This window comes from Protopterus annectens, chromosome 9.part0 (genome assembly GCF_019279795.1).
Source record: "Protopterus annectens isolate FY-2018-M chromosome 9.part0, PAN1.0, whole genome shotgun sequence".
In the NCBI taxonomy this organism is placed as follows: Eukaryota; Metazoa; Chordata; order Ceratodontiformes; family Protopteridae; genus Protopterus; species Protopterus annectens.
In genome coordinates, this window is record NC_056743.1 from 772,059,336 (window position 1) to 772,083,787 (window position 24,452).

At 42.5% G+C, this 24,452-nt stretch overlaps 1 protein-coding gene across 1 annotated transcript in view; it reads left to right on the forward strand.

Moving 5' to 3' along the window:
* The window catches only part of HSD17B12 (hydroxysteroid 17-beta dehydrogenase 12), a gene marked incomplete in the record, with an annotated part of 1,530,252 nt that overhangs the window by 449,893 nt on the left and 1,055,907 nt on the right, over positions 1 to 24,452 (forward strand).

Consider the following 24,452-nt stretch of genomic DNA (forward strand, 5'->3'; position numbering starts at 1 on the left):
TGAAGTCCATGGAATCCACCAAGGGAGCAACTGGGAAAGCAGCCAGGAAGCCTTTGCCAAATGACAGAGAAATCTTCCTGCAAATCTAACAAGCAGTAAGATTTGCACCTCCACGACCCTGACCATGAGAGCTCTCAACTGCAAATTCCATATGCTCGAATACCTTGAGACATTACAGGAGAAAAATTAATCCATGGCGGGGGGGGGGGGTGGATATAGGCCTCCAGAGGGACATTTCAGATTTGTGCAGTGAAACTGACTGGTCCCTACTCCAGGCCAGCAATCAAGGAGACTCTATCTTCACCACTAACCAAAGATGGAGTCACACAGTATATTCAGATACACCAAGCACAAACTCCCTTAAGAGCACGCTCCAGACCAGGGGCTGGACACACTCTCTCCAGGCCCACACAAAACTCCATGCTGACCCCTTTGGAGCTGACACACACACTTGGATATTTGAGTTCCACACACACATACACACCTGGGAAAAGCTGGCACAGATTTACTAGCTGTGCCCCTTTCTGCCATGACTCTGAGGTAATCACGCCACCACTAGTCATAGCTACCCTAAGGCTCTTACAAAGGGTGCACAATTTTACTGTGTAAAATTAATACTAATACAAATGGTTGACCAAAGCAGCAAGGCTTTCAGGAGCGGCCACAGTGTCACTAAAACATACTCTCGAGGTGTTAAAAGTATTCTCTAAAGGACCAGCCACAATGAAAACTGTTAAAATATTTAATGGTAATTAATAAAAAAGAAAACAGAAGAATCCTGAATACAATAAACCAGAGTTTCAACCACTGAGATATGAAAAAAATATAGCTGGATGGTTTCTTACAGATGCAGACAACAATAGTAAACTGTTCTCACTAAGTGTCCCAGACTGACTAAAGAATTACATTCCCTGACTACTTACTAAAGCAAGGCAAGCTGATACGTGCTGAGTGTCTTACCAGAGCAAAAGCCAGATGATGTCTTTTTGTCTGTGTGGATGTGGGAGATATATTTCCTGTCAGAAATCGTTCTTGTCAGGTTCCAAAGTGCTGATGCGAGAGTTCCAAAGAAACCAGATGCTAGTTAGAGGATGACATCATGCGGGTTTATGCATCATCGACCTTTTCCATCAGGTCCTTCAACTTTTTGGCACACTTGACTAGACTTCAGAGGGATCTGGTTAAGGAGCTGTCCGATACCATGGCAGGAGCAGTGGCTGAGGGGATTCAAAAGAAAGTGGTCTCCAAGTTCGCTACCCTGTAGTCTATTTCGAACTCCTCCATGAAGCTCCTTGCACATGCAGCCGAAGGGGTGACCAGGTCAACAGGTTCAGGTGTTGCCATTGGATGACATGCTTAGATGCACCTGTGCGAGTTTGTGGAACCATTCAAGTCTTCCTTTGTCAATTCTCCCTTTGATTGATCCTCATTGTTTGGACCCAAAGTTAAGGAAACTGTGTCTAGGTATGAAAAGGATGGAAAGACTGTCACAAAAGAAATTCGACTCCAATACAGGAATCCACAAACGTGAAAGTAAATATCAACCACAGTGTTCAAGTATACGGCAATGAGACACGAACCAAAGACCCGTTGCTAGTGTAGGCAAGAACCAAGACACGTTGCGAATAAAATAAATAAATAGATGTTTTATTCCACCACAAAACAGCAAATGACACTTCGACTAAGCGCTTTCACCAGATACACTGGCTTCATCAGAGTCTTGATTAATTTACCCAGCTTGCTTCAAATAAATACTGATGGATTACTAACATCAATCAATTATCCAATTAATCAATCTTTAACATCCACAAAGCTTGTAATTTAAAGCAACATAAACACATAAGCAACCTGAAATTTCTAACAATAACATTTGCCTTACAAATTCATGAAAATTATTAGTAAATGTAAAATTAATATATAAAAAGGGAAGAAGTATCCTGCCATACATTTCATACATCCAAATGAAATAAAATTAATGTATAATGTATATAATATAAAATAAAATATTGCCTTACCAAACTTTTAACAATATTTGAATAAATCATTGGTTGAATAATCTTGCTAACAATGTATAATACATATTTGATTTGTCCTTCCTACCTTTAAATAATGTTAATGACAAATAAATAATAATTGATATTAAATGAATAAAATGAGTGTAATGAATAATGTACAAATATGCTTAAAATTCATATTAAACTTGCCCTAAACTTCAACAAAGGTTTCAAGGAAATATTCTCATTAATCCCAGGTGGTCTAGTGGCATTTAATCTTATCTGCCACACCATTTCACGCAACGCCACATAATTTTTAATGTCACCTTGGTAATCAGAATAGACCTTGTCAACTATAAAGAACAAAAACTTTTTGAATTCATGGCATTTTTGAGAATGTAAGAAGAGTGCATTATGTTCATCCCCTCTTCTAATAGAACCACAGTGTTCTCGAATCCTTTCTTTCAAGCTTCTTGTTGTCATGCCGACATAAAATGTGTCGCATGACATACAAGTTGCTATATAGACACAATTCTTGGTTTGACAATTACACATACCAGGGCAAGCAATGGTTCGCCCAAAACTATTAACGGTGAGGTAAGCCCCTACAGCTATATACCTACACCATTTGCAACAACCACATTTGTTCATAAAGGAACGTCTAGTACCCCTCCAATTTCTTTCCAAAATATCTTTTAAATTGGAACCCCTACTGAAAACTATGGTAGGGCTATCACCCAATATATTCCTTGTATCTATACTCAAAAAATGCTCCCATATACTGTTCAAACTTGAACGAATGCCCAAAGAGATTTCATTATATTTTAAAACAAATTTAGGACAACACCCAAATTTGTTGTCCTCTTCCACAGCCTCGTTCACGTTTTTGTAGTCAATCCGGGGAACCCTTGCTCTCAAAATTGGGACATACCTAGTGTTCCTCTTTTTATACACTTCCCGTTTGATTTTGATTAATAAATTCAACGGGTAACCCCTTTCAAGGAATAAACCTATAAGTGTGTACATCTCTTTTTTATACACTGTATCGTCACTGATTAACTTAGATAGACGAACCATTTGGCCCTTCACTAGTCCCCTCCTTTGATGTAGAGGGTGACAATTTGCAAAATGCCATGAATTCAAAAAGTTTTTGTTCTTTATAGTTGACAAGGTCTATTCTGATTACCAAGGTGACATTAAAAATTATGTGGCGTTGCGTGAAATGGAGTGGCAAATAAGATTAAATGCCACTAGACCACCTGGGATTAATGAGAATATTTCCTTGAAACCTTTGTTGAAGTTTAGGGCAAGTTTAATATGAATTTTAAGCATATTTGTACATTATTCATTACACTCATTTTATTCATTTAATATCAATTATTATTTATTTGTCATTAACATTATTTAAAGGTAGGATGGACAAATCAAATATGTATTATACATTGTTAGCAAGATTATTCAACCAATGATTTATTCAAATATTGTTAAAAGTTTGGTAAGGCAATATTTTATTTTATATTATATACATTATACATTAATTTTATTTCATTTGGATGTATGAAATGTATGGCAGGATACTTCTTCCCTTTTTATATATTAATTTTACATTTACTAATAATTTTCATGAATTTTTAAGGCAAATGTTATTGTTAGAAATTTCAGGTTGATTATGTGTTTATGTTGCTTTAAATTACAAGCTTTGTGGATGTTAAAGATTGATTAATTGGATAATTGATTGATGTTAGTAATCCATCAGTATTTATTTGAAGCAAGCTGGGTAAATTAATCAAGACTCTGATGAAGCCAGTGTATCTGGTGAAAGCGCTTAGTCAAAGTGTCATTTGCTGTTTTGTGGTGGAATAAAACATCTATTTATTTATTTTATTCGCAACGTGTCTTGGTTCTTGCCTACACTAGCAACGGGTCTTTGGTTCGTGTCTCATTGCCGTATACTTGAACACTGTGGTTGATATTTACTTTCAAGGATGGAAAGACTGTCTGTCTGCTGTGGGTGTACATTTTTCCAATCCTTAGTGATCGTACTCCAGGAATCAAAGGAGTGGCAAAATGTGGTTCAAGACATCCCAGAAAGTCCCAGAAGCCTTTCCGGGACACACGTGGTACAGACTCCTTTTGGGGCAGAGGGGGGAGTTACTTGGAAGACACCATCCTAGAGGCAGGGGTGGTCTGCCGGATCAGAGTTCCAGGTAGTCCTTCTCTGGTCAACCCTATCAGTGCTCCTGAAAAGGGGCCTAATTGCTTGCCTCTGGAGGCAGTTGGGGGCAGATTCTCCTTGCACCTAACTGCCTGGTGACATATAACTACCAATGCCCGAGTGCTAAGGATTATTTCCAGAGACTATTCAGTCCCCTTCAGCCTTTACCCAAGAACCCGAGCAAGACTCCCCGACATTCCACCCAGTCAGAGGGATCAAGCAGCATTAGAAATACAAAAGCTGCTAGAAAAAGAGTCATCCAAGAAGTCCCACCAGACCAATTATGATCCGGACTTTACTCCAGATTCTTTTCAGCCCCAAAGAAAACAGGGGACCGGTGACCAATTTTGGATCTCAGCATTCTAAACTAATTTGTCCAACAGTCAAAATTCCAGATGGTCACGGTTCAGTCAGTACTTCCCATTTTAGGGGAAAACAATTGGATGTGCTCTATCGACTTTCAAGACACGTATTTCCCCATAAATATGGACAGATGCTCAAAAAAGTTTTTTTGCTTCCGTTTGGGAGCCAGTCATTATCAGTTGAGTGCTGTCCTTTGGTCTCACCACACTTGGTATTTACCAAATGCGTGGCAGTGATCACAGCACATTTGAGGCTGCACAGATTCAGGGTGTTTCCTTATCTAGACGACTGTCTCCTCACCGCTTCCACCAGGCATCTCACCGCTTCCACCAGGCATCTTCTAAAAACAACGGACTTCATTATGGAGCTATCTCAACAGTTTGGCATCATGGTCAGTTTCACGAAGTCTCAACTGATCCCTTATCAAGATATGGAATTCATCGGAGCTCGTCTCAACACTCTGTCTTGTGTGGCATCCCTTCCCCTCCATAGGTTGGAGAAAATACAATCACAGGGTGACCCTATTCTTTGTTCAATCAAAATACCAGCTCAGCATATTCTGCAAGCATTGGGCTGCATAGCAGCAGCGATCACGTTAGTCCCATTGGCAGGATTTTACATGAGATTTCTTTAATGGCTGCTTGCCAACCAATGGTCTATTCTAACCCACCCCATGAATCACCTAGTTTTTATATCCAGCTGATGCAAAAACGACCTATCCTGGTGGATGCAGTCCAAGGAGATTCTTCTAGGCTGTTCCTTTGTCATCCCTCAGCTCAAGGCTATAGTGACCGCAGATGCATCCCAGATGGGGTGGGTGAGGCATTATCTGGGGAAAGAGAGTACCACGGCACTTGGTCCTACTCCATGGCCAATCTGCATGTCAGTATTATGGAGCTCAGGGCAGTCCTAGCATTGCAAGCATTTCATTCTGCCTTACCTCAAGGGACAATAGCTGTTCAATCATACAACATGTTCATATTCTGGTGCATCAACAAATAGGGGGAAACTAAGTCCTACCCACTGTGTTGAGAAGCCCTTTGATTGTGGCAATGGGCTGTAACTTCCATCCGCTTTCTGATAGCAATGCACATCCTATGGAGTTTAAATGTGATTGCGGACAAATTAAGCAGGTGTATCCTCATGACTGGTCGCTAAACTCCAGAGTGGCGAAGAAAATTTTTCTTTGATGGGGCCAGCCTTACTGCGACCTGTTTGCCTCACCCCTGAACAACAAGTGCAGAAGCTACTTCACCCTAATTCCCCCTCAGGGGGAGTCCCCCAGAGATGCACTTCTCGTTTGGCCTATGGGTCTCCTTTATGCCTTTCCATCTTTCCCTCTGATCCCTCTTTTCCTCAAGAAAGCAGCTCTGTTGAAAAGCAAAGTCATCCTCATTGCACCTTACTGGCCTCGACAGATATGGTTTCCCTTCCTTTAGCCTCATCTTCTTTGACGTCTGTGGATTCTGGACCCAGTTCAGGACCTTCTGTCCCATCCTCAGGGACTAGTGCATCCCAGTCTTCAGACACTCAAGCTGACTGCTTGGTTTCTCTAATTCCATTAGTCACCAGGCATAATGACATCCCATTTCCTGTACAACACATTTTGTTGGCATCCCTTAAACCATCCATCAGGAATCTCTATGGTAGTAAATGGAAGCGATTGAGTTTCTAGCTACCATCTTTGGTAAAGGAGCTTTTGCTTCCACTGTTAAGATTATTTTAGCAGCTATTTCAAATTTCCATAACCATTTCGGTGATCAGCCCTTAATCTCCCACAGCCTTTGTAAGGTTTTTCTTAAGGGCACCATTCATCTAAAGCCCCCATTCAAAGATCCTCTACCACCATGGGACTTGACTGTTGTATTGCAGTCTTTTACATTTCCTCCTTTTGAACCTGCAGCTACCTGTGACTTAAAATTTCTTTCATGGGAAATGTTGATTCTTATAGCTGTCACCTCGGTGAGACGAGTCTCAGAATTGCAGGCTCTTTGTTCTAAAGCCCCTTATCTATTTTTCCATAGGAACAGAGTGTCACTCCGAACAAACCCATCCTTTCTCCCTAAAGTGATTTCAGAGACAAATAGTCAGTCTATACACTTGCCTGTATTATTCCCAATTTTTTCTAATTAAGGCGAATACTGCTTACATCTTCTGGATGTGCACAGGCAATTACATTTTATCTGGACAGAAGTAGACATTTTAGACAATCGGAACAATTGTTTGCGTCTTTCACGAGCACAACCTTGGGCAAATCTTTCTAATGTTATTGTATCAAGATGGTTAAGAGATTACATCTCTCTTATCTACATGAAAAAGAATCTAAGACTTCCTTTGCCAGTGAAGGCACATTCTACCAGATCTGTGGCGACTTCAGCTGTTTTCATTCTAAAGCTTCCGTGCCAGAAATTTGCGCAGCTGCAGCATGGGCTACTCCACATACTTTTATTACTAATTACAAGTTGGATATGGTCTCCAGGAGGAGAGCCTACTTTGGTTCTATGATTCTAAGGAATGTTCTTCCATAGGGGCCACCCAGGCTCTAAGGTAGTTAGGGACTCTGTCCCACAAGTCAAGAATAGATGAAGATTGACAACATCAGATAAAGAAGTTACGACTTACCATAACGTTCCATCTGTGTCATCAGTCTTCATATGTTCTTGCATCCTGCCTCACCGTCCCCATCCTGTAGAGTTCTGGTGGACCGACATGCTGTCCTGGGCTTTTTTGTTAGGATACATCTTGGACATGGCTTCTGGCTTAAGCTAGGGTATTTTCTTCTGTAAGCCTACAAACTCAATCTGAGGTAATGTAGAGAGGGGCATTATGGATAGACTTGTAGCTCGAGAGATTTTTTTGGCTGATGCGAGCTAGTTAACGGCCAGATTGGTTCTAAGGATTGGAACTGTAGACCCACAAGTCAAGAATAGATGAAGACTGACAACACAGATGGAACATTGTGGTAAGTCATAACTTCTGATGTGGTACTCAGTCTTACCCACTCTGCAGACTAGCTATGTAATTGGGATTTGTTGCCAACCAGATAGGAGTCATCTCAACAGCCTCTTGCATACAGAGTCAGGACAACCAGCTAGCAGATACTAAGAGCAGGACTTGCCCCATCTCCAACGAATGGATGCCAAAAAGGGAGGTTTTCTTGGACCTGACTCCCAAATGGGATGTGCCAGAAATAGACCGTTTTGCTTTCCAGAAAAATGGGCAGCTAAGCACATTCTTTCAAGAACCCCAGCAATCAGGGACATGGAGAGTGGATGCCTTGTCCTTCAAATGGACAAACTCTTCCTTTGTCTTTCTGTCCATACCCCCTGATCCCAAGGGCATTGCAAAAAATGGGGTCAAACAGTCCAGTAATTATCCTTGTAACCCTTTTCTGGCCCAGCCAACACTGGTTCTCTCTTCTCCTAGTACAGTGCAGGGGACAAGCTTGGAGTCTCCCTCTCCATATGAATTTATTAACACAGAACAATGGGTTTGTTGACCGTCACAGTCTGAGAATGCTCAGCCTGACAGCTTGGAGGTTTGGATTTTAATTCCAGCCAAACAATCATTTTCACAATTTGTGCTGTTTGTACTAAAAGAGGCTAGAGAACAAGTACCAGAAAATCATACCTAGCTGTGGAAAAGATTCTCAATCTGGTGTCAGGAAAATGTTAAATCTACCTATGCAAGCTACCTTAGCACAGGTACTAGAATGCCTGTCTTTATTTAAGCAAGGGTTATCTGAGTCCATTCATAAAATATGTGCATCAGCAGTCTCTGTATGCCTGCCCAGTTCCCCCGTCTATGCTCATCCACAAATGAAGTAATTTTTAAAGGGGGGGGGGGGATTCTTCACTTCACAACACACAGATGTGACTCTGTGCCCAGTCCTGGAATGTAAACTGTGTGTGAGAAAAACTAACAAGACCTACCTTCGAACCACAGCAGCTTCAACGGATATCAAACTTCTAACTTGGAAAACAGCTCTCTTTTGGCCCTCAATTCAGCTAGGCAAATTTCAGCGTTGCAAAACTTGATAAAAAAAAAACAAAAAACAAAAAAAAACATTCCTAGTATTTTATAGAGTCAACCTCAGAACTAACCTACTGTTCATACTAAAGGTAATGTCAGTGATACTTTGAATCAAGTTATTCATTTCCCAACTTTTTTTCTGCAACCACAGAACAAGAGAGAGAGAATCCTACACTCCCTCATTGTACTCCGACAACTGAGATTTCACTTAATAGGACCAATTTCCCTAACAGAGCAGACAAACTTTTAGTGGCATTTGCTGAGGGTAAGTGTCGCTCCTCATCTGGTCAGGATAAAACAGATGAACATCTGTGGGTTCTGTTCAAGCAGCTTTATTATGTACAAACACATCCGGATTGAGGCTTAATAACTTTAAACTTGCAAACATACTAGCTATCACATTCATACATGCTCACTCTCTGGCTGCACTCTCTAAATGGCACTGAAGCTAGCATGTGCTTGCTGTTTATATGCACGTGCTGTCCTTGTACAACCCACTATTGTATGTCCTCCCTCTTTGAGAAATGAGTCATGCATTATTTAATTGACATGGAATTGATAGAAAATAATTCTTTGACATCCAATTATACAGAACTAAATACATATAGACAGTTATGTCCAGGTTGCTGTGTATTTCACACTAGGTCTGGAAATATGACCAAATAGTGTGACATTAGAACTAGGTATAGCAACTGGGAATATCTCTGCTGATTGATCAACTTTGGGACATCAGGAACATCATCAGGAAAAGAAGTAGAAGTTGAGACATTCTGCAACAGAAGCATTGCCTGGATTGCTCTGAGATAGTCTCTATCACAGGAACAATGCTGCAGTAGCAATTCTGATACAGGAAGATGTCTGCGATTTCCCCAGTACTCCACATCTCCAGATTCCATGAAGTAGGATCTCAGCTTGGCACATACCTGTTACTTGACCAGTCCGATCAAAACCTTTTGCTGTTTGTATCCTCACTGTCTCCTCCTTTCAATGGACAAAGAAATCTGCTCGATTTATCATAGCTGGACTTCTGAAAATAATGCTTTCTGAATAGTTGGGCTTTGGTTGTTTTGTTGTTCTTTGCTTTAAGCCTCAAAAAACTGGGCAAGGTTGTTCTGGTTTGCCTAGATGGAAGTCACTGAGCAGGCATGCGAAGTATATCATCATGGGGTATATTTCTGAAACTGAGTGAATTCAAAAAAGCATTCGTATTATCACACTTTGACTTCTCTAGGCTTTGCACTCTGTACTGCACATTCAGCTAGTCCATTTTACTGTGGGTATTCTGGACTACTAACATGTACAAAGTCCCATTCTTTTGCAAATTTCTGACACAACTGACTGGTAAATTGGGTACCATTGTCAAAAATAACTTTGTGTGGACTACCATGGACTGAAATGATGTTTCAACTTGGTGATCACAGCAGTCAATGTTAAATTAGGTAGTAAATCAATGTCAAACCAGTTCGAATAAGAGTCTACCAACACTAAGTAATGCTCATTGTTCCACTCAAATATATCAGTGGCTACTGTTGAGCAAGGTAGTTCAGGAGCTTGACTTAGCTGAAGTGGTTCTTTTTGTAAATGCGGTTTAGTACTATTGCATACTGAACAAGAAGAAAGTACTTAATGTCTTTTGCTAGAGAAAGCCAAAATACTAGTCCTCTCTCCCTTCTTTTGGTAGATTCAGAACCTGGGTGACCACGATGCAAAATCTGGATATATTCACGTTGTAAGGAAGCAGGAACAACCATTTTAGGACCTTTGAAAATAATGCCATCTTCTATTAACATCTCATCTCTCTAAGGAAAATAAGTTTGCACTTCAGGCGGTACACTAGATTGCTGTGACGGCCATCCAGCATTAATGAAGTAGTTGAGCTTTTGCAAAACTGGATCAGTCTTTGTATGATCTCTCAGCTCATCAAGTCTCATGGTAGAAAAATTGCACACTTCCATTGTATGCTGAAAGACTTCACTTGCAGAATTTATTTCAAATGGTATCCTGAGGAATCTATATCTTCTAAATGGGGTACTGAAAGTCCGTAGTGAATATTTGCAATCAAGCATCACTTGCCAAAAGGAACTTTTTGCATCCAGGACAGAAACAACAGTGGAATTTTGGTATTAGGGCTGTGACTTCAACTGTGCCCATAGTATGATGCAGTCTCTCTAATGCTTTGTTCAAATTTCTTAGATCAATGCATATTCTGATTTTATCTGAGCCTTTTTTGTGGGCTGCTACCATGGACGACACCCATTCAGTTGGTTCTGTAAATGGACAAATTACACCTTGCTGCACCATTTTATCCAGCTGAGCTTTGATTTTATTCTGCATAGCTATCGGAACTTTTCTTGCTGGTCTGACGACTGGACTGATCTCTGGGTCTAACTTCATAGAATACACAACTGGAAGTTTGCCTAACTTGTCATGAAAAACATCAGCATACTCTGAAAAAAATAGCCTCACTGATGCTAGAACTGGGACATGTGCTGATATGATGAGCTTATTTGGTAAAAGAAAGCAGATTAATTCTCAAACTGTCTCTGAGACCCAGTAGTGATTGCACAGGTCTTTGACTACATAGAATAGTAAGCTGTGGCAGGTCCTAGCCAAATAACATGAAAACACTACTGAGCCTTTGGTTTGAATTTCTTCACCTCCTTAAGCAACAAGTTTCGCACAACTGGCCACATTAAATTTTTCACCAGCTTTCACCTTAACAAATGTCTCTGCTGGTATAACATTACACTTTGAACTAGTGTCTACTTTGAGCTTGGTGGATTTACCATTGATCTGGACAGTATAAAACACTTCATTGTTTGCCAACAAATTTACTGCATCAACCTTTTCACCAATTACTGGTGCACCATATATGTAGTAAGTAGGGTTGCAGCTCTGTCTGATCATCTTGTTTTAAGTGACCCTTCTTTATAACTGTGTGAAGTTTACTTGATTTGCAAAATTTTTTTTTACACTTGTGGCATTGCTGACTAAATGCTAAGCACTTTTCTCTTTTAGACTCATGATTGGCACCACAGTTGCGACAGTTAAAGCTTGATTTGGGTTTTGCTGACTCACCCTTGTACTGCACTGAGCATGTCCTTCTCATTGAATTGGTCTTAGAACTTGCTGGAAAACTACGGGTTTCATCTGCCATACCCGCAGGGGTTATAGCTGCCATGTGCTTAGGCCAGCTTCTGCTAGCCATGTGTTGCATACTGTCTGTTTGCTCTGGATCCTGCAGAAATCATGCTCTTATCACTTGCAAGCATACTTGTGTACTTTTCTGCAACTTCATGGATTTGACAAATCTCAATAGTTTTGCTTAGCATTACGTCACTGTCATGAAGTAAAATCTTTTTCACTGCAGCACTATTAATACCACATACCAACCTGTCCTTTATTAACTCATCTTTTAAATCACCAAACATACACATTTTAGCTTTGTTTCTCAGGTCAGTAATATAAGCTGCAAACATTTCTCCTGGTGTTTGGTCTCTTGTGTAAAACAAATCCCTCTCTAATGTAACATTTGTCTGGGGGTTGCACATTTCCCAGAATTTGTGTTTCAAACACTCTGCGGCTTCCCTTGATTCAGCCTGTACAACAATATGACAGTTTTCCCCTTCTCCTTCATATACTGCTGGTGCACAGACAAATGAGTGCTATCTTTCAATGGCCTCTGACCCAGCTAAGTTTAGCAAAATGAATGCGCTTGTGCATGCATCTTTGTCAGAATAAGCTGATTGTATAAAAATATTGTATTCTTGCTCAAATATTCTCCAATTTTCTGCAATATTCTGATCAAATACAAGTGGACCTGGTCTGCAAAATGCCTGTGCCATATTAACACATGCCACTGAAGGCCTTTGCAAGTATGCATGAACACACACACACATACATATGCCAGAAATGTATGCCAGTACTTGTAACTATGCCCAATAGTACAAGCCTCTGAATAACTGAACTTTGCGAAATAAGTCTGCCGGGAACAAGAATACTCTTGAAATCACTGTACTGTAAGAAATCGCCCCTCTCATCCGTGTAAGAAACATTTCAGTATAACTGCACTGTGCAAATAAACTGGGCAAAAGAAGCTCCGAGTAAAAAACATTTCGAAGTAACTGCACTTTGAGAATAAAACAGTACACAGCACACTGAAACTTTCCCAAAATGGCTTTACTTTGCTAAATAACTGTGCAGTGCAAGAAACACTCTGTAATGGTGGCCCTCTGCGAATAAACATACCCAGCACAAGAAACTTTCCGAAATGGGTGTATTTTGATTTCATTTTACAAAATAGTTGCATTTTGCACACAAACTCTTCGGAATAAATGCACAGTAATAAACTCACATTGTATGCACTTTTGAGATACTTCGAATAACTCTAGTTATGCCCTGAATAACTTTAATCAATGCAAAATAGTAGTTTATGCCAAAACAAAGTATTTTGTCAAAAAACATGCAGCCGCCTTGCTTTATTTATGCGTAATGTACCCTATTTGCCTTTATTGTATTCGTTTTGCTCGTTTAATCTTTTTTCATGCCCATTATACTTTTCTTGTGCTCGTTTTACTTTACATATGCTCATTTTACTTCAAACATTCTCGTTCTGTAATTCCGAGGTAATTCTAAACCCCGTATATGCTTTTCTGACCATTTTATCAGATATCTTAATTTCAAACATTTAGTTTAATAAACTTTTTGTGCCTCTCGCTTGCTTAATAATGTATTCTGTACTCTTGTAATTCTCGTTTTTTTCTTTTTAATAAAATAAATTGTTTGTGCAAGTTTTTATTACCTTTAGTTTGTTTCTGGCCTTCACTTAGTTTACCTTCACTGTTAACTCTGCACCTTGCAGCTCTGAAAAGCAGTCTCTGAAATGGGTCTATACTATTTCTTTGACAGCTTAGGTTCTCGAATGGTTAATGATCAACACCTAAGCATCAAAGATTCAAAATCACCAACTGCCATATACACAAATTCTTTCCTCTGGAAAGAATTTGCTAGGCCGTCTGGAAATGAAATTAACTTTTCAACCTAAATATAGTAGGGGGCTGTGCCCCCCCACCCCCCTTAACTAAATATACCAACTCAAAAATCGCTCTACATTGGGGAAATGGAAAATCCACGATAATGGCCAAGCAAATTATTTCCCAAGGAAAGAATTTGCATACATGGCCATTCATAATTTTGAAACTTCGACACTTAGGTGTCGATCATTGCGCATTCAACAACCTAAGCTATTGAAGAAATAATATAGACCCTCTGTAATCCCACTTCTGAAACCATGTCACTCATCTAGTCAGGATGGCAGACTAATGTCTGTGGGGTTCTGTTCAAGCAGCTTTATTATGTACAGACACATCAGGGTTGAGGCTTAATAACTTTAACTTAGATGAACTGGTAAGCTAGCTGTCACATTCATACATGCTCACTTTTTGACTGCACTCTCAAAATGGCACTGAAGCTAGCACGTGCTTGCTATTTATATGCACACGCTGTCCTTGAAATGCTTTTTAAAGGTACAACACACAGACACACACATACACTATTGTTCAGTAAGCAGGGGAGACAACTTTGCAAGCAGAGCATCTCTAAGTAGATTGCAGACTTTATTAACATCTGTTCTTATCATGGAAAATTGGTCCCTCCAAGTCTGATCAAAATTTACCAGGACTAAAGCTGCTACTACAGTCTTTTTGAAAGGGCTACTCATTCCCCTGTCCAAACCTTCACCAAGCACTGCCGTTTAGGATCCATTTTCAGGGATAGAGCCAGGTTCACCATAGCTATACTGCAGAGATTTATGTCTCCAGACCAATGTTCAGCCCCTTTGCCCCAATAGCCTGCTTTGGGAATCTTCCCAAGAATCACTACTGCAACATTGACTATGATTAACATACTACAGTTGTGTAGATAGCTTTTCATAATTGCAGATATTCGAGTAGGTCGATGGTTCAGTAGCATTTCCCTCCTTCCCCTCTTTTTTTACCTGCCTAGGGCTGGGGTGAGTTCCTATACCATTTTCCACCCCATCCCCTCTCTTCCAACTTCTCTAGGATAAGGTGTCAGTCTGTCAACGTGGGTTAGTTGAGTAGGCTGCACTCTGCCTGCAGGCATTGACCTTCAGTTTTCTGGACCAGAAAGACCTGAAGATGGCATCTGGCAACACACCTCCCAGCATCTGACAGCTGGAGGACGTAGGAAGACTCCAGTATTCAGGCCAACTGCAAGCTTCTGTATGACAGGAAGTTGCAAGAATCAGTACTGCAACATTGATCTACTCGAACACACATAATTATTTACACAGCTATACTTTTCCCTGGTTTCTTGTAGTGCAGGTACAAGTTCCTTCATTTGCCAGCCCTGCTCACTGCCTGACAAGATTGTAAGGTGATTGCTTTGCCATTAAGTATTGGGAGTAGTTTTAACATATTTCCTACCCTGTTCCATTGGCTTAGTTTTGTGCTGTCTGAATGACCCATATTGCCATTGATTAAAAAAAAAAAAAAAAAAAAAAAAAAAAAAAACAGTTGATAGTACAGTTGCAGTTCTTTGTTGCTTAACTGGTTGATCTGATGCTCAGATTTCATAGTTGCTAGTAAATGCTGTTGTTGGCTTAAAAATAATAGGTTTTGTGCTTGGTAATTAACAAGTTTTGATTGCTGTCTTAAAGTTGATATTACCTGTTGCCATTATTTCTGAAATAATCAAACTAACTATTGTGTTAAATAGCAGAATTTTAGGTAGAGGATTTTGAACATTCACAGAGTATTTTACACAAACGAAACAACATTTTTTGCTGCTGAATGTTAGTGAAATGATCCTATGATTTGTAAAGTCTTATTTATTACTATTGGCATATTGCCTTTACATGCTAGGGAAAGTGCAGTTAATGAAAATGTAATAGACACTTTTTTATTTTAAAATAATTTGAAATAATAATGGACACAAGAATAAGAGGTGGAGTACTGAAACTGATATGTTTCATAAATTGCTTTATTTGTGATGGCTATCTAAGTAATCTCAAAATCTGTAGTATATTGCAGTTTTGAGGAATACCTCTCAACTGCTATGTTTTAGGCTCGGCTCTAAGCTTGTGGCCTTCAGTTTTGGTCTTGTTCTTCCTGTATGTACTGGTATTTCTCATAAAGTTAGACTATTAATGGTTACATACAGTGGTTATAAAAAGTTCACAAACCCCTGTTAAAATGCCAGGTTTTTGTTATAAAAAAATGAGACCACAATAAAACTTTTCCCACCTTTAATGTGGCCTATAACCTGTACACTTCAATTGAAAAACAAACAAATCTGTTAGGAGAAAAAATAAAAAAATGTACAATACGCTGGTTGCATAAGTGTGCACACCCTTAAACTAATACTTTGTTGTGTGTGCACATCCTTAAACTAATACTTTGTTGAAGCACCTTTTGATTTACAGCATTCAGCCTTCTTGGGTAGGAGTCTATCAGCATGGGACATCTTGACTTGGAAATATTTGCTCACTCTTCCTTTCAAAAGTGCTCCAGTTCTGTCAGATTGCAAGGGCATCTCTTGTGCACAGCCCTCTTCAGGTCACCCCACAAATTTTCTATTTGATTTAGGTCTGGGCTTTGGCTGGACCATTCCAAAACTTTCATTTTCTTCTGGTGAAGCCATTCTTTTGCCTATTTGGATGTATGCTTGGGGTCATTGTCGTGTTGAAAGGTGAAATTCCTCTTCATGTTCAGCTTTCTAGCAGACGCCTGAAGGTTTTGGGCCAAAAGTGACTGGTATTTGGAACTGTTCATAATTCCCTCCACCTTGCCTAAAGCCCAAGTTCCAGCTAAAGAAAAGCAACCCCAAAGCATGATACTGCCACCACCATGCTTCACCGAGGGGATGGTGTTGTTTTGGTGATGCGAGGTGTTGTTTTTGCAGCAAATGTACCTTTTAGAATTGTGGCCAGAAAGTTCAACCTTGGTCTCATCAGACCATAACACATTTTCCCACATGCTTTTGGGAGACTTGATGCATTGTTTTGCAAATTGTAGCCAGGCCTGGATGTTTTTCTGTGTAAGGAAAGGCTTCTGTCTTGCAATCCTATCCCATAGTCCAGACATATGGAAAATACAGGAGATTGTTGTCGCATGTAGTACACAACCAGTACCTGCCAGAAATTCCTGCAGCTTCTTCAATGTTGCTGTAGGTCTCTTCGCAAGCCTCCCTGACCAGTTTTTGTCTGGTCTTTTTATCAATTTTGGAGGGATGTCCAGTTTTCTGCAACGTCACTGTTGTCCCATATTTTCTGCACTTTTTGATGACCGTCTTCACTGTATTCTATGGTATATCCATTGCTGTAGAAATTTTTTGTACCCTTCTCCTGACTGATACCTTTCAACAATGAGATTCCTTTGATGCTTTGCAAGCGCTCTGCAAACCATGGCATGTTATGTGGTCCAATCTCGCCTACATTCTTACCCGTGGGTTTGGAGCCGAATGTCGGCGCCGACTCGACCATACAATAGCTCAGTCTTTCAATTGGCTGGGCTAAGATGGTATCCCATGCTGCACTGCTCTCTATCCCCTGGTCTCGTTTGCCGCTAGTGTAGCTCGGACGTGGTCTCGCTCTTGGATGTGGCTTAAGTATTCTTTTCATCTTTATAGCAGAGAAGTTTTTGCAAAAAAAACCTATTTTCATAGCTGTTTGTGTGTTATCTTTGAGTGTGTTTGTGGAAAAGTTTGTTTCTTGTCTTAGCGTGTTTCTTGTGGTATCCCACTAGCTGTTTCCAACGAGCTAGGCCCGTTTCACTTAGAGGACCTAGTCTGTCCCCTCGCTTACCTTTGTGTGCTAACTTACCTTCCCTTGGTCTAAGACCGTTTAATTTAGAGGAACTAGTCCTCCCTCTTGACCTTGTGTTCTAGGACCATTTAAGTTAGAGGTCTTTGTGGTGTACTGTCTGTTTGTTCTGTTCCTGCACTTGTGGCTGATTGACTGTTGGTCTGGTTGTTGGGTTAGTGACTCAGTTTTATGTAGTGACTATGTCTAAAGATACTAAGGAGCATAAGCCCTTGGGATTTAATAAGTGCACGAAGTGCAGTTAAAAGATGTCCGTCACTGATGGACACACTGTTTGTGTGTACTGTCTAGGAGCAATTCACCTCCAGGAATCATGCACTTTTTGTCATGCTTTTAGCCCGCGTGTTCTTCAGGAAAGGAAGAACAAACTGATTTTGAAAGGACTTCTGAAACCCTCCTTCGAGGAGGGTTTGGAGAGGGCTTCCAGCTTTGTCTTCTCCATCTAAAGCCAAATCTTCTAAGGCTAAAAAGCGATCCCCGGCTTCATCAGTATCCTCAGAGCCTCTGGAGAAAATGGCTAAATCTTCGATGACATCCTCGGCTCCATTGTCCTCTGGACCACAGGAAGTGTCTGTTTCTATGGAACCTGCTTCGGCTCCTATTCTCTCGGAGCCTGTTCGGAGCCGGTCACCTAGCATTAGGCCGATATCTCCTCTTCGCAGGTCTCCTTCAGAGAGAAGGTCTCTATCTCCTTCCCTATCACTCTAAATCCTCCAGGACCTTATCGGATGTGGAGGTTGATAGAGTGGTGCAGAGACTTCTCCAGTCACCGGTACTAGCTAAATTGTTTACGGCTCCGACCCAGTCGGCTCCGGAGCTGGTCCCTCTACCTGTGTCGATGCTTCCTCCGAGCACATCTCATCTTTCGGAGCCAGAGTGCTCAGCTCCGTTTGATGTCCCTAGGAAGGTTCCGACAGCCCCTCCTGGCTTACCAGTTCCGATGTCAGCTCGGACTCCGGTGCCATCCATGGGGTTCAGGACTCAGGATTCCTCGGTCGGACCCGAGGGGGAGACTTTGGGACACCTCTCGGCTCCTACTCTCCCTCTCGGTGATTCAGTGCAGGGAAGCCTGCCATCTGTCTTGGCTTCAGACCTGGTCCCTTCTGATCCAAGGTCTTCCATGGCTGTTCGATCTTCGGACCCGGAGGGACCAGCTTTCGAGGCCATGCTGAGCGCGCTGGCCAGGTCGTCAGCGGCATCATACAGTTCGGTCACTCTGTCCCCTACAGCACCGGTGCTGGTCTCTGATCACCCTCTATCTCTTGACAGTGGAGCCCCAAGGCCTCAGGGTACCCCCCACGAGTGGTCCCCATATTTCTGAGGGCCGCACAGAGTTTTTGCCTGAGGAGCCACCCAGAAAGAGAATGTGCAAGAGGAAGCACATAGATTCCCAAGATGAGTCTCTCACGTCAGACACCGACCTTGAGGAATCGGAGGGGTCCCCTAAGTCATCCTCTGAGGATATTTCTTTCTCTGACATCCTAGAGATTTTGAAGCAAAGAGGTGACTGGCCATCCAAAGCCCCCTCCAAAGAGGACTCTCTGTTCCTGAAGGCCTTTGGTGTTCAGCCCTCCGCCTCCTGAGTATCTCCACCCTTCGAGCTTCTGGATCTGGTTTGTCGAAGGGTGTGGGAAACCCCTGACTCTGTGGAACCAGTCCCCAGGAGACCCAATAAATTTTTTATCTGCCCCTTCTGATAAGAAATTTCTATCCAAGGGAGTCCCTGTGGATGCCATGGTGGTGGCAGCGGCCACCAAGAAGGAATTGGCTGAGACTTCTTCCACCATCCATCCCCCTAACAAGGAGTCTAGGACCATGGGCCGGTACAGGAAGCGTATGTTTTCTTCAGCGGCCTTTACTTTTCAGTCACAGAATTACTTATCACACTTTACACGGCTCGAGAGAGATCTCCTAAATGAGCTTGGAGATACTCTAAGGGGTAACGTTTCAGAGGCGGAGGCTCATAAAGTCAACAATCAGATGTCTACCCTCAGTTCTATTGTGAACTCGTCCATGAGGCTGATCTCTTACGCAGCCAAGGGAGCGAGTAGGGCAGCAAGTTCAGGAGTCACTCTTAGGAGACATGGCTGGATGTGCTTTTGTCATTTCGCGGAGGCCTTCAAGTCTAGACACTCCACTAAGTGCGAGCAAGAGGGAAAAACTCTGCCGTAGGAGTCTGTTTTTCCCTTCCCTCTAGGTCTTATCCCAAGGCCCAGAGGAGTGGGAAAATGTGGTTCAAGAAATCTGAGGTTTTTTCCCGATGCACAAGGTGAGTCCCCCTCCAGAGGCAGGGGGAGGGGGGTGGTTATTCAGGTAGACGACACCCTAGGGCAGAGGAGGCCCTCGTAACTCGGGAGACCACGATTCCTTTCATGGTTCTCCCTACCACCGCTTCTGATGGGAGGCCCGACTGTGCGTTTCCGGAGCCAGTCGGGGGTCGCATTTCACTATACCCGGAGGCCTGGCAAGATATCACCCAGGACCAATGGGTTCTACGAATAATTTCCGGAGGATATATCATTCCCTTCTCTTCAACTCCCGCTCCAATCAAGAAAATCCCGGATGTTCCACCCAGTCAAAGAGATTCCGCAGCTTCAGAGGTTTCAAAGCTGCTAGAAAAAGGAGCCATCCAACATGTCCCCTCAGACCAGATCGGATTAGGGACTTATTCCAGATTCTTTTTGGTGCCGAAAAGGACAGGGGACACGAGTCCCATTTTGGATCTTGGCCGATTGAACACCCATGTGAAAAAGTCCAAGTTCCGAATGGTCATGTTACAATCTATTCTCCCATTGTTGGGAAAAGAAGTGTGGATGTGCTCCATCGACCTCAAGGATGCTTACTACCACATAAAGATGGACAGGGCATCCAGAAGTCACCTACGCTTCTGGCTGGGAGCCAGTCACTTTCAGTTTCGAGCCCTGCCCTTTGGTCTCACCACAGCCCCCAGGGTGTTTAACAAATGCATGGCAGTGGTGACTGCTCACTTGAGATGTCAGGGATTCCAAGTGTTTCCATACCTGGACGACTGGCTCCTTACTGCCACCACCAGGCATCTGCTACTTCAGACCAGAGATACCACTATCAACCTATGTCAACAGCTGGGCATCACCTTGAACTGTGAAAAATCTGCCTTGTTGCCCTCGCAGCATGTCACCTTTATAAGCGCCAAATTGGACACCATGCTCATGTGGGCATTTTTACCACAGGAAAGAAAGAGTTTTACAACAACAGATTTACGCCTTGCTCCCTCTGAGGAGAGTGAAGGCAAGATTGGTCCTCCAATTGTTGGGGACTATGGCTGCTACGATTGTTAGTTCCCCTGGCAATGTTACATATGAGGCTCCTTCAGCGGCTACTCTTCGCTCAGTAGTCTCATCAATGTCTTCCACTTTCTCAACCTATTCTGCTCACAGACAGGTGCAGACAGGATCTCAGTTGGTGGCTTCACACAGACAACCTCAATGCGGGAAAACCCTTCATTCCTTAGCCTCCGGTTGCCACTGTGACCACGGATGCCTCCCAGATGGGGTGGAGGGGCATTATCTAGGCAGGACAGTCCAAGGCACGTGGCAAGAGCACGGGATGCATCTGCATATCAATGTCCTGGAGATGAGCAGTGCTACTAGTGTTGCAAGCACGTCAGAGCTTTCTTCCACTCAGGGCTATTGCAATCCACTCAGACAATATGTCGGTGTTATGGTATTTGAACAAACCGGGAGGAACCAAGTTGTATCCCCTTTGCAGAGAGGCTATGCGAGTGAGGCAGTGGGCAGTGTCTTCCCAACGTTTTCTGATAGCAACGCACATTTCGGGGAAGTCCAGTGTGATCGCAGACAGGCTAAGCAGAGCTATTCTGATGCCTCACGAGTGGTCCCTGAACTGTCAAGTTGCGGAGCAGATTTTCCACAGGTGGGGTCAGCCTTGCTGCGACCTTTTTGCCAGCACCCCTCAATGCCAAATGCAGCAGCTACTTCACCCTTGTCCCCCCTCAGGGGGAGTCACCCAGGGATGCTCTAGTCCATGATTGGCCCTCCGGTCTACTATATGCCTTCCCTCCAGTTCCTTTGCTGTCAAAAGTTATTCAGAAAGCACAGTCCTTGGGAAGCAAAATGATTCTGATTGCTCCACACTGGCCTTGTCAAATTTGGTTCCCCTTTCTCCATCCCTATCTCATGGACGTTCCTTGGATTCTGGACCCACAACCAGACTTAGACTCGTATGTCAGGGCAGCTCCATCCCGCTCTTTGGACCCTCCGGTTAGCAGCTTGGCTACTCCACTTCTGTCATTAGTTAGGCTTCACCATTTTTCGCTGGATGTGGTTCATAGGTTCATACTAGGCTATCTGCCCTAGGGCATTTATAAGCCTAGCCAGAGTGTATTTGGCTTTCGCCACCCATTTTAAATTAATTTTGCTATGCCCTTTTTCGAGGTTAGTATACTGTGCCTCTGTCTAACAGTGACACAGAAGTGATACCCAGGGTAAACCTACGATCTCCCATCCACTCATCAAGATTCCTCTTGAAGAGAGTCAATGAGCGACTCTGCCTAACCTGGACTGGGATTTTATTCCAGAGTGAAGGGAGCTTCTGGGTTATGAATCTGTCCCTCCAGCATGTCCTATTTATTTCAGTGCTGAGGTTCAAGTCTCTTGAGCGCATAGCTCGATGGGATTTGGATTTTCTGAGGTGCAGCATGTCCATTAATTCCGGGTTGGACATGGCTTTATACGTCAGGCACAGATCGCCTCTGAGCAGGCGGTATGCCACTGAGTAGAGCTGGAGTTTCTTTAACCTGGCAGCATATGGCATCTGTTTGAGCCCTTTGATCCTCTTGGTGAGGTACTTTTGGGGTCTTTCCAGTTGCTGCAGGTGTCTGGTAAGGTACATCCCAAAAGGGGCATTGTATTCAATTATGGGCCTGATGAGGGATGAGGAAAGAGGCACGATGACCTCCCCTGATCTAGATGTGAATCCCTTCATGATTAGGTGGGCTGTATAAAATGTTTTTCTAACCACTTTGGCCACATAGTTGTCAAATGAGAGATTGCTATCAACTTGGGTCCCCAGGTCCCTAATTACTTCTTCCGTACTTAATGGATTACCACCTATGTGGTAATTTGTGGGCACTTTGTTTTTGCCAAAGGGGATGACTATACACTTTTTGGTGTTTAGCTTGAGGCCATGGCTCTGGCACCAGTTGTCTGTTTCTTTGAGGCCCTTTTGGAGGATGCTTGTGTCGGCTGGAGAGTCGATTATGGCACCCAGTTTGCTTATGAGAGGAAGTCTGTCTTCCTCTCATAAGCCTTCGAACAGGAAGATTTATTACAGCAAATGGAAGAGATTTTCCATCTGGGCGCATGCCAAACAGATTGACAATTACACAGCCAATCTCGTCAGTATTGGAGTTCCTCTCTATGCTTTTCAACCGGGCATCAGCTGCCGTAACCATTAAAGTCCAGTTGGCGGCGATTTCTACTTTTCACGTCGCAGACTAACCTAGTCTAATGGCACATAGACTTTGTAAGACTTTCCTGAAAGGCACTATGTTGCTTCGTCCTCCTTTCTCTGAACCTGTTATGCCTTGGGACTTAAACTTCGTTCTACAGGGTCTTAATTCACCCCCCTTTGAGCCTGCAGCCACTTGTGATTTAAAAGTCTTAACTTGGAAGACTGTCTTTTTGGTAGCCATCACGTCAGCCAGACGTGTTTTGGAGCTTCAGGCCTTATCAATTAAACCACCTTATTTGATTTTTCATAAGGACAGGGTTTCTCTCAGACCAAATCCTTCCTTTCTTCCCAAAGTAGCGTCAGTTAGTAACCTTAACCAATCCATTGAATTACCAGTGTTTTTTCCACAGTTCTCAGACAAGGCAGAATTCATATTTCATCAGTTGGATGTGCACAGACAATTACGATTTTATTTGCACAGAACGAAGGACCTCAGAAAATCGGATCAGTTGTTTGTTTCATTTTCGGAAAACAGAATTGGGTCTCCTGTTTCCAAAGTCACATTGTCTAGGTGGATTTCCAGTTGTATTTCTTTTATTTATACTTCAGGGGGAAGAGATTTACCGTTCCGAGCGAAGGCTCACTCTACCCGGTTTGTATCTACGTCTACAGCTTTTCAGACCAGATTGTCTGTGGATGATGTTTGTGCTGTGGCTACTTGGGCATCTCCTCACACCTTTGTTACTCATTACAAGTTAGATGTGGTATCTAGAGGCAGGTCTTCCTTTGGTTCCACAGTGCTCAGGAGGATATTCCACTGAGCCTCCCAGGATTTAGGTGCTGGGGACACTGTCCCACGGGTAAGAATGTAGGCGAGATTGGACTACATAACATCAAGAAGTTATGTACTCACCATAACATTCGATGTATGTAGTCCATCTCGCCTCACATTCTTACTTACCCCCCCCCCCTTCCCCCATCCTGGAGGATCTAGAGTTTAGGCCTGGTTTCAGAATTCCCTTCATTCTTGGCTTGTTCTTCCTTCCTTAGGTGGTGTCATGCATGGAGAGTGGGTGCTGGTGCTCGCAGCAAACTAGATCTGGGGATTGAGAGCAGTGCAGCATGGGATACCATCTTAGCCCAGCCAATTGAAAGAATTTGAGCTAAAGTATGGCCGAGTTGGAGCCAACATTCGGCTCAGAACCCATGGGTAAGAATGTGAGGCGAGATGGACTACATACATCGAACGTTATGGTGAGTACATAACTTCTTGTTTTACTGTAGCAAGCAACTGAGTAAATGTCAGGGAAGTCCTACTAGGACAGCTGAACTTTATTTTGGGTTAATCAGAGTCTCTCTAATTGATGTCAGGTGTGTACCCAAGAAGACTGAATGCAGTAATTAAATCAAAAGGTGCTTCAACAAAGTATTAGTTTAAGGGTGTGCACACTTATGCAACCAATGTATTGTATGTTTTTTATTTTTTATATTTTTCAACAGATTTGTTTTTCAATTGAATTGTACAGGTTATAGGTCACATTTAGGTGGGAAAAGT